An 11,799-nucleotide genomic window follows, 5' to 3' on the forward strand; every position below is an offset into this window, starting at 1 on the left:
TGAATAGAATGTAGGCATTTAACTAGAATACATTGCATGCACTTTGAAATTTTACTTTGAGTAAAAGATAAGGTTATACACAAAGTTTGTGAGACGATATGAGTACTTTAAATGAATTCAAAGTCGTCAAATTTGGTACACGTGCAGTGAACTTTGTTTGATACCCAAGTCCTGACCAGTGAAGAAATTGCGCAATAAAATTTGACTATTCACGCCAAAAAGATTGCACATTTCAAACAGATTTTCTGAATAAAGTGAATGGCTTGATCCCAGAACACAGGCGCAGTTGCTTTCGATAACCTTGACTCTGGAGATAACTACCAATATGAAACAGTAGCGGATCCGGCGCTAATCAAAAAAAATTATAGGATTAGCTGTTCAATTTCAAATTAAAAAAATGCTTTCAAAAAAACACTGTTAGTTTTGAATTTATAAAGAGCGTAATTTTACCATTGGACTTGTCTCTGAGGAGTTTAGAAATATAAATATATGCCAAAATGTGCTGCAGTAATTTATTTCGACGTACCCTAGATTCGTCACTGCTAAGAAAGTGGAAAATTCAGTCTACGCCAACACCAAAGTCTTTCTCTGGACTGCACTAATCTGAACAATCTACTCATACCATCTTCTAATAGATCTTCGTTATACACAAACAATATATAAAAGTGTTTTCTCGTTTATTTATAGATTGTATATTACTGATGAAAGTCCCTTGGTCTCCTGTGCTATACATCACTTCAATAACTCTCACAAGTTTCTTACCACTCATGTGTCATGGTGATTCATGACCAAGAATGTTTATATGTAGTTTGGATTCTTCGTGGATGTCCGTTGTTTGTGCATATAATGATGATGGCCCCATTGTTATATGCGCCCACCTTTAGGTGGTCAGCAGACATTCATATAAGATAAACTCCACACTAGACATTCTTTGAGTGATGATTTAACTGGGGTATTAAAGTGGTTCTCATTTCTACAAGCAAGTAAATAGAAACTGCCGTCTCGTCATTAGAATCAAGCGCTACGAACAGATTTCTGGAGTGAGTTTCGCCCGTTGGTTAAAATCGTGAAGAGCGTTTTAGAGAATAAGCTTTGAACGTTGCTAATATTCTTTATCTACTTCATGCAATAGAAGGTTAGTTCATTGTTCATTTTTGAGAATATCTGTTGAAAGCCTGCTCTTTTTATTTCATAGAATAGTTATTTAGGCGTACATACAGAGATTTGTTTTAGTTGTATTTTAAAAATATGAAAAAGGCAAACAGCTCATTTCAAAATTTCAACAATTTTCCCCTGCTTATTTTACAATCCTTTTATTGATAATTTAGATCTTTTTTCATTACAATGATGCAACGAAATTATTTTTAAGTATAAATTTATATGCTTGAAAATACGAATGTACACTGTTAAATAATTTTGCTCAGGATTAACATTGTGTCACGTGATGACACAATGGAATATTTTCATTTAAAGCAAGAATTTTCTTTTGATTCCAGTTTGCATGAGAAACAAATGAAAAATACAACAAAATACTGTCGCATATGATTGTTTCACATTCGCAGTGCTCTCAAACTACTATTTTGAATTCATAAACTACAATTGCTGTCCTTCGTCCAAAATTTTCTGTATGAGCAAAATAAGCATATGCTAACCAGTGAAGATTTCCTTCCTTATTATCACTCCAGTTTGATATGAAATTTAATATGGCTTAACATGTCCATAGGCGATTGCTTACGTTAATGGTGATGCTATTGTGGTAACTTGATGTATGCTTTGAGCAAAAACAACATAGTCAAAAGATTTGTAAAGACGCAAGGTTTTTCAAATGAAGATTGGACTGTGAAAAGAAACGTTATCCTACTGACGACGAAGGAATGCAGGAATCAAAATAACCAAGGTTTTTATGGTGCGTAAGTAAGTCTCGCGTTTTGAATGATCTTAAGGATATACAGATCATATGTGTGTAAGGTAAAGCAGATCCTGATTGTTGACAATTTACACCTGAATTCTAAAAGCTTACACTCACACTCAAACTAACACAGACAGAGTGGAGCTTCTAAATGACATGATAACTCTAAAAGAGGTTATTTTTACTCCACCCATTGCTTGATTTGAAATACTTTAGCTAAAATTTTTCTTTTGATGAAGAAATGAGTTCACCATTGACTAGTGAGATCAAGATTTTCTTGTCACACTCAGTGAGAGTTAGTGAGAGTGAGCTTTTAGAAAAGTTCCTTAGACCTTAAGTGTATGAAATAAGTGGCAATTTTCTTTTGCGAGGATGTTCTTTTGAATCCTGAAAAAGAAGGCAGTCACTTGCTTGCGAGTAAATAGCTGGCTTTCACTTATATCAGAAAATCTATTTATGGAAAAAATGCTTCGAACACTGCAATTTCAACAATCTTACGTTGCTACTCTTCCTCGAAAGAGCGATATTTGTACATTAAACAAGCTAAAAACAGCTTTTTTCAAACAACAAGAAAGAGGCACGAAGTCACCCGAGTCTCCTAGGTGATGAAAATCAGGTAATGCATTTTTAATTATTCGTTATTTTAAATGTATTTATTATGTTGATCTTCGTTCAGTACGATGATATAATCACATTAAATTTTTTATCAAATTTGACAGGACAAAAACGGTATTCCAAGTTTCCTACTTGAATGACAACGCAAGAGAAGTTCAAACAAAAGCTTCGAGAGAAGAAAAGTTCATTACTAAAAAAATGCACAGCGCGAGATTTTTTGACTTATTATGTGGACTGTTCAAACTGCCACTTAAAAATCCATTCCATAAAAATTTCGGCAAGATCTGCTTTTCAGCAAAAAAATCTTTGTAAAACACTCAAAGTGAAAGTCAGCTATAATAAATGCTTCAATAAGGGAGGTCTTCGAAAAAAATCTAATCGATTGGCGTCAAATATATTTTCCATGATTTCTAATTTAAGGCATGATTATTCTTTATATGCATGCGCATCTCTTACATGCATGTAATTTTGGTACTTTTTATATATGGGCTTTTGTTAGTTTTGTTTTTTTCATCCAGACTATGCATGCGTTCTGTTTAAAATTGCTTGCTTATTGTTGATATTTTCTATCTAAAGTTGCATGTTTTGTGCTGGTCCTGCTTTTCACTTTTGTGTTTTCTGAAAATGAATTTTTACAATTATTGATTTTCGTAAAGGGGGGTCATTTCTTCTTGTCCCTCCTCAGGATTAATGCCTTTGATTCTGCAGTAGATTATAGGAAGTCATGAAAACAGACTAAAAAGTGGAAAAATTACACAAAATACGTTGCCTCTTAAAATTGGATGAAAATTAATACAAAATTTCGAAATTTTTTCGCTTTTTTTGTTGACGGGTTTTTTACTGGATCCGCTGGTTTTCTCTCCGTTTCGATTGTTTTGTTTCGTTTCGTTTAAAAAAACAGTGTTCGTACAAGGGGCCAAGCAGAGTCATTTGCTTATAGCTTTGCCATTTCTTATCTTTTGTGTTTTAGTTCTGGCCTTCGGGTATATCTCCCGAAACACTGAATGAAATGCAATGGCTTTAACGCGATGGCGTGTCTCTTCACTTTGAAATTTCAGAAAGCTCTGAATCAAATCTTGTTGCGGAAGAATGTTCAACAGCAAACTTTATTGAATGCTTGCTTTAAATAACGTTTGAGAAAAACTACTAGCAATCCATGCCTTCAACAAGTTTAATAGCGTAACGCTCATTGGCTCCATAGGTTTCCGTCTCTCGGGAGCATCAACCGCATATAATGGTAGTTCTGTTTCAGATGCTATGTTGTTTTGTATTTATTTCGCATCTCTGAAACACGGCGCCTGACTTTGAACGATAAATAGCAATTAATTTTGTTCAGTCGTCTGTTCTGGTGATGGTTTTGACTGCGGAATTGTACCGTACTACCTAATTCATATAACATCCGATAAATAGTTTGATGTGTCCAGTTTGTTTGATATAATGCATTTCATTAGCCATAAATTTAAAGCTTTCTTTTCGAAATATTAATTTTAGCTTTTGCATCACAATGTACATCATTGTGACCTTTAGAAAATATCTTTTGCCGTTTTAGCTAATAAGTGCTTTTTTAATTATATTAGATTTCCTTCTTCTTTAAAAAGCGCACCGCTAAAGCTTTATTGCATGTTGATCGTCTGACCACTCTCAGTCTCTTGTGTCCTTTAAATCACCATGCACAATGGTGTAGTTATTAAGAAAAACCCTATTAATTTTGATTAGTTTTAATGCATCTGATTTTGGCTTTCGGATTATTTGGAAACGCATGTTGTAAGATGAAATGACATTGCGGATTATTTGCTGTTTATTATTGGCAGGAAGGTCCTGTACAATCAAAAATGTGAGATGAGGTGTTTCTCGCGAGTAAGTGATATTCATTCTCTACTTGATCAAATAAAAGGCTCTATAAACGGCGTTCACACCATAAATCGCGAGTTATACCAAGCGTGGATATCGAATGTCATAGTTATAGTTGTAAGCAGGTGGAATGCCAATATTTTTGTCACGAGACTTAGGCAAGATTCGGTTAAAACAGCGATGTCCGTAGCTAGAACGTTGTGTGATGGGAGTGTCAATATTGATATATTCAGTTGTGCCCGACTAAGTTCTGTTGAAAGTGAACTGGCTTTCAAAAGAATGTAGCGCACAAAGGAATATACATATAAATATTCATTCTTCTACCTAGCGCTATGCAGACGAGTTTGGACGAAGAACGGCCAGCCAACGTACATCGCAAAATGACAAAAATTAACCCATCCGGTTCGATATCGTAACGTCACTTCTTGAAAAACGTCAGGTCGTCACGTCTTTCTTTCATAAAACAGATGTCTGTTGTATACACAATTCAAAGGGGCTACGAGTAATTCCTTTTTGAAGCAAGGGAATGCACTGTTGCTAGCTTTGCCTATTGCTTTGTAGTTCATAATTTTCTATGATCTCAAAAACAACTAATCATATTAATTTGAATATCTGGACACACCTGCAATAGGCCAATTTACTTCCAAAAGAACTTGGTCGGGCAAAACTGAGTACATGTAACATGAATATAAACCGCAAACGTTGAATGAGTTTTAGTCGCAAAATGTTGTCGGGCAACAAGGTGAAGCACGTATAGTATAAGATGCGTTACGTAGTGTGTATCAACAACAAAGGATTTCTTTATAAAAATCAAACTTGCCTAGTTCTTTCATCTTCCGAATGATTATATTCAACACGGAAGAGCCCACGCCCTTTAAGTAACACTTCATATCGAGAACAATTCATATTGACTGCATAACTCCTAACTCTAAACACCTACGCCCGTAAGGAACACAAATGACCATCCTCTAGGCTCTAGCTGTCACTTAGTACAGTCTAATTGACATTACTTTCCCTCTAATGACCGATTTCTGCACTTTGTCAGGCTGATTTCTGAGAGCACCTACAAGCGTCGTATATATTTTAGTCGTGTGATGTTGCTGGGCAACAAAACGAAGCACGTAGCACGACACAGGACGTATTATAGAACGTGTGTCACAGTGAAGAATTTCTTTCAGAAATTGCATCTAGCCAAATTCTTTTCATTGACTTCACGATTGTAATCAATACGGAAAATTACACCTACTTTAATATCTGTAAAGATACGAAAACAACCTTATGGAAATTTTCTACCTATATTAGGTACCGCAAATCATTTAAGTGTAAGAGAAATGACTTATTATTTGCTTTGAGAATGTGCTCATTTTTCAGCAATGTTTGTCTAAATTGAGTTGTATTTTATCGACTTTTGCGTTAATCCCTCTCTGCTTAGGATGGAAGTAATGCAATCACACCTTCATGTATGTTAATGTACTCGGTAATGATGGGAAAAGTGGTGACTGCATGCTGTTTTTCTGTTCTACAATCAAAACGGCTATTTATTTCCTCTCCAAATAAAATCATCTAATAAAAAATCACTGTAACCTTGATTAGCAATATGTTGACTCTATATGTGCGGGGTGCAATTTGGCTATAGACGTCCTAATGCTTTGGTCAAATTTGCCTCTCAGGACATCCATTTTAGAACAGATGGATGTCAAAGACTATTGTCCTAACTGTCCCGGTAATGGCTTTAAAAACGTTTATTTTTACTTCTACCCCTATTAATGTAAGACTCAGTGTGATGATTCAGATACGTCCTATTTCATCGAATACAAATCGTTACACATAAATGATCATGAAATTTATTGAGTTCAGGTTTATATTACATAGTTTTGTCATCGCCAGTGTCGTGCAACAAGGTAGGATCGTCAGTAATATGTCGATAAGTTTTTTTGCTTTCACGATTGAATTAGTTAGGCATGATAACATTATTATTTGTAGATCGCCATCTCTCTACACGCATTAAAGAACACACACATTCCGACAAAAACTCGCACATTTATAAACACCTTCACACTTCACCACACTGCAAATCAAAATACAGCCATTCATGTTTTCGCATCTTAGACACCGCCAACTCTCCTTTTTCTCTTAAACTGAAAGAAGCGCTCTACATTAAAAAGCTCAAACCAGACCTCAACAAACAAATATACCACATTAATACAATATTTAACCTGTAATATAATATCTAACACTAATTCCGTAATTGGCATAAGCATCCCGAAATATGTTTACGATAAAAAAAAACTCGTCGTTCATTTATTTGGAAATTCTGTTCTCACTGCTAACAATTTATTAACAACAGAATTACAAATGTGAGTTTTGCCTTGCTCAAAGATCGCGCGAAAGTCTTTGCAGATTTGAAAAATATTTTTGAAAAGTTTTACAAAATAAAACACAGTTTACACAGACTTCTATTACAAAAGGCTTATGTCATCACTTGTTATGTTCTTATTTTATGCCGTTTCATGTTATTAATTGTTTTGTTCTTTTTCTTATGTCATTCATGTTTTCATTTGTCTTGTTCTTATTCTTATGTCGTAAATTTTTGAGCATGCGCTATAAACTACGTCATGGCTTCTCTCGGACGCTGCGGACACTGGTGCACACGTTTTGAAAGTTGAAAGTTTTCGACATTCTTAGCGATGTTACGTGAACCAAGGTGCACGTGATTAAAATATACCAATCGCAACGAGTCACTATACTGTGGAAAACAAAATCATGGCAGACAAGTCATATGCTAGTACGCAATCTTTTGAACCAAATCAGGGCATTTGTGGCAACCACCTTCAGTAGAACAAATACAAATAACTCATCCAACTCTAATGACGCTAGCAACACCAAATTTATCGTGCCACAACAGCATGATTTCGAAGAAAAGTATGACGATGATCAACTGGACGATATTGTGTGATATTCGCCTTTACTTTTTCCATCTAGATAGATTTGCCTCACCCAAAATCGTTTTCTGTATTTCCTTCTTTCTAATCGCCGTCTTAATAATTTCAGTATCAGCAGTCTTCTTAAAGCTGCTATCTTTGACTGGTTTTTAAATCAGCGCGTGCAAGCGCGTGCAAAAAAGTTTAATGGAGATTTGTTTTTGAACGCGCGAACGAATCATAAGAAGTGCCCGTTCCGTGCGCGCAGGCAAAGCGACCGTAATGGAAATTGGTCTTAAGTCAACTAGTTTGTCAATGACTTAAATTTGTCTAACATTTACGCGCTCATCAATTCATTTGTAGTTGTTGCCTATATTTTGATGTTTGGTCATCAGTTAAAAGAACGCGTAGCTACTGTTTCTTTAATTAGTTATATGTGAGCATCTAAGCTCACATTCAGCGCAAACGGTGAGTTTTTTGCCTTGCGTGGCCAAAAATATCAAACATGCTTGATATGCGAAAAAGGTTGCATTAAAAGATGCTTACTAAACTATGCATGTATTTGCTCGGGCTGACAGGCTTGTGTAAACCGAGGAGACCTTTGGGAGAAGTCGAGAACAGATCAATTCAAGGCCGAGATTAAAGTTCGAGTTGTGTATAGATTTGCAGTGTATCTTTCATATATTCTGTTTGGATTGTATGTTGTAAAGTTTCTTCTGCCTAAAATTAACAAAATTTATAAAGTACGATATCAAAAAGATTAGGAACATGGTTTCTGAGAACTTGAATAAAGCAGATTAAGCTGAAACGTGCGTGTGACATTGCGGTGGCAAGATGTATTTAATATTGCATAGACAAGGTATTGGTCCATAGCGGAGCTATCAGAGCCCTCTATTCGTAAGAGTTAGGACAAACGGTCTGGGCGAGCGCGGAGCCGCCATTTTGGTTCCTATTTGCAAAGTGAAACTTTCATAATACTATTGGAAATTGGGTTTATATGCAAAAGAAGAAAGCAATTTAAGCTTATTCCATGGTAGTATCAAATATTTTAGGAATAATAACTAGCTCTTTGGGTTTTTTTAACGGTTTGCGGCAGACCTGATTTAATTTCATTGGTTTGAGCTTCGTTTGCGGTTTACTAGATCGTGCTGCAAATTGATCGTGACCAATTGTAAGAAGTATTTTTCGCACGTGAACGTGTTTTCTCGGCTTATGTTCCGACTCTGTAACAAGTTTTCAAGATCTTTAATCTTGGTGGCAAGTCTAGAAGAGAAGTAATGTTCTACTTCGAGCTATAGAAGTAGGGTACATTTGTGTAATTCATTACCAAAAATATATTGTACTCAGCTGTTTCAGTGAATATCCTAATTATAATTACTTCATTTTTAAATGATGAACAAAAAATACAAAATACAACCTGGAAAATCATTGTTTTAGTGTGGAAGTGGCTGAGAATTGAGAGGTTTGTAGATTGACCAATTTCAGAACATAATGAGAAATCATCTTCGATTAAAAAACAAGCTTTGGAGTAAGAAAACTATTGAAACTGCATTGACACGAACTTTGCAATGTTATTTTGCCCAAAAATGGTTCTCTACTTGAGTCAGTTGATTGAACCTTATATCAAAAGCAGTTGAGCACAACAATCACCACACGCAATCAAATTTCGTAAGTTCGACGTAAAGGCATTTCTTTTATTTTTTTCGTAATCATCGATTCTGGCGATATGTAATAACATTTAGTAGCCTTCAGCAATCAGTTATTACACACTTATCCATAAAAAAACGCAATATTATCTCAAAATACTGTATTACTAGCCAGGGGCGGATCCAGCTGCGTATATGAACTTAGGCACAATGTCGCACCGTTAGCGCAACTTTTCTAGGGGGGTCCAGGAGCATGCCCCCCCCGGTAAAATTTTAAAATTGGATTGCAGAAAACGCTATTTCCTGCGTTTTTACAGTTGATTTTCTAAAATATTTACAACTGGAAAACTAAAATTCTTGCTCATAAATCATTGATTTTTGACCGTTTCGCTCAATATCAGAGCTTGTCAGCATGCCTAGGAAACTCACAGAAAAATATGCTTTGAGGGCTTCTGACAAGGACGGCCTGGTTCATTTCAAACTTAGCCTAAAAAAATTCCTTACGCTTCATCAACTTTTATATGGAATTTCATTTTATAATGGTCTAGTCATACCTATATGTTGATTATTATGCAAACGATTTTATGTCAATTTATCAAATGAAGTTGCCAACATAAAATGTTTGTAGATGTCAATCGTCCAGGTAAGTAAAGTCCTGAGAACGATTGTTTGTGTTTATATTGACTGAGGTTAGCAGCAGTCATCTTTACAGTCAAGAGTTTAAAAAAGGCATCAAAAACTTTCACTCCTTACTAGAAAGCTAGTTCAATTCTTCTTTTGTCTTTTGCAAAAAGATCTATAATATTTTCTATATCTGGATTAATGTCCTGATGAATATACAATAAAGCAAGACCACTTAACCTGTCAGCAGCCATAGTACTTCTTGTATCGATCTTTAATCTTCGCAAAGCAGAGAACGATCTCTCACACTCACAAGTGACTGGAATAGTACTAAAGATCTTTAACAATACTTTTATGTTCTCAAAACCTGGGAAATTTACCTGTGATATATACCATATGGATGAGCCTTAGTTGTCATGGTTGTCTCCGTAGGACCAGAAGGTGTAAACCTCAACTTTGTTTGTATACTGGGCTTTTTAGCTTGTGACAAGTGACTACTTCCCTTTCTTTTAGTTCCCTTCCCACCAAGTATCAAAGGCACATAATGATTGTGTTTGAATGCAGTTGCTTGAGGAGCTAAACCTTCAAAGCAAAACAAAACTCGCAAATAATTACTAGTGGAAGCACAAGCCCTAGATAGAATTCAAGGTTCAATTCTTTGGTTAAATAATAAATTCCCTTTATAAGCACTAGAGTATATGTCAGGATAATAAGAAAAAATGCTACAGGATATAACTGAGGAGAGTGCCAACAAACAAACAAACACAGTCCATGACATATCTTTTGCATTTAACACAGCTTCTGCCCTGACCAGTTTAGCAACAAAACAACCACTTCCAGCACTATCAATAGCTTTAGAAGAGACTGACATGGCCACCATGCTTGAGATAGAGTCAAAGTGTTTGTTATGCTGAGTTTCAAAAAGATTTGAAAAACATGGATGTTTTGCATAATAATCAGCAAATAAAAATAGTTCTATAGAGGTCATCAGCCTCAAAATAGTCACCACAAAGTTGTCACCAACAAGCAGAATTGACAATAAACTATAGAGGCAGTTGCCATTTGTAGCAGATCTGAAATAATGTTATGTAAATTTCAAATATTATGCTTCAGTTTATTTTTGTATATCTTATCTTAAGTACACTATTGAAAATATCAAGAAATAAATCAATAGAAACGTTTTAAATATGATCGAAATTCGAAAATTTGTTTTGTTTTGAATCACATAAATAAACCACAAATGACAAATCCATCGGGCATTACATCAAGTCAATTTATATTTGCTTATATATTCTTGTGTAAGCATGCATGCATAACATGTCATAAGTTTTCCAACCTTAAGGCAACCAAATTTGTGTTCTTTGTCTTGGCACTCTGCAGTATGTAAAATTCGGCATTGATATTTCGGAAAATATCAACACCGAGACTATCCAACAAACTATCGCTGGTAACAATGCTTTTGACTTTCAGGCAATCCAACATCTCTCCGTAGAGTTGACCCATAAAAGTCCCATATTTCCTCGTAAAAGCATCTTCGACTCGGTCAGTGAAAGATGCCATGCTTCTCATTAATATTGTTGGTTTTGAAACTCAAGATAAAACCTCGGCTATCAACAATGTCAATCTGTGCTGAATTTCGCACAACACCGCTTTAACATTTCAGCAAAAACGGCGGCTCGTTAGTCAGCACAACGGCAATAAACCAATCAAGAGACAGATTTTAGTCTCCAAATTCAGCACAAATTTAGGCGTGCTGACTCTGTGCGGGTTAGCTATGGGTATTTCTCCCGCAAGTGAAATATAAGTATTTTTAGCCACTTGATCCCTTAATCCGATGCTTAATCCAGGTCTTGGAAACAATAACATTGCTCAGTGAATGCACGTTGTTGCACAAATTTCTCATAATACTATCCCTAACCCTGACAATAGTTTATTTTTCTAATGCTTTCGTTGTGAGGACACAAAAAATTTAATTAATTTTAGGATAAAGAATTCATGATCATTATCCACACATCGAAACAAACTACACCCTACCGAGACGAGATTCGAACCTGCAAACGACGCATAGAAAAAATCTCTGGGTCCTTTCGACCAAACAAACTTCATTCCACGCTTGGAAATTGTTATTTATTTTTACTAAGGGGATTTAAAATTTTATTAATTTTTTTTCGCTGCTGTGCAGAATTTAACTACGTCGCGTGCTAAATGTGACGTAGTTTCAATCCGCCCCTGTTAC

At 35.4% G+C, this 11,799-nt stretch overlaps 1 long non-coding RNA gene across 1 annotated transcript; it reads right to left on the reverse strand.

The window, feature by feature from the left end:
• Positions 1 to 9,452: 9,452 nt before the first annotated feature.
• LOC124450477 lies at positions 9,453 to 11,293 on the reverse strand. Its single transcript, XR_006949992.1, has 2 exons — positions 10,900 to 11,293; positions 9,453 to 10,145 (listed from the first exon to the last, which is right to left on the reverse strand). It is a non-coding gene; the product is annotated as an uncharacterized LOC124450477 (long non-coding RNA).
• Positions 11,294 to 11,799: the final 506 nt, after the last annotated feature.

The sequence above is a fragment of the Xenia sp. Carnegie-2017 genome, unplaced genomic scaffold (genome assembly GCF_021976095.1).
Source record: "Xenia sp. Carnegie-2017 unplaced genomic scaffold, XeniaSp_v1 HiC_scaffold_24, whole genome shotgun sequence".
NCBI classification, from domain to species: Eukaryota; Metazoa; Cnidaria; class Anthozoa; order Malacalcyonacea; family Xeniidae; genus Xenia; species Xenia sp. Carnegie-2017.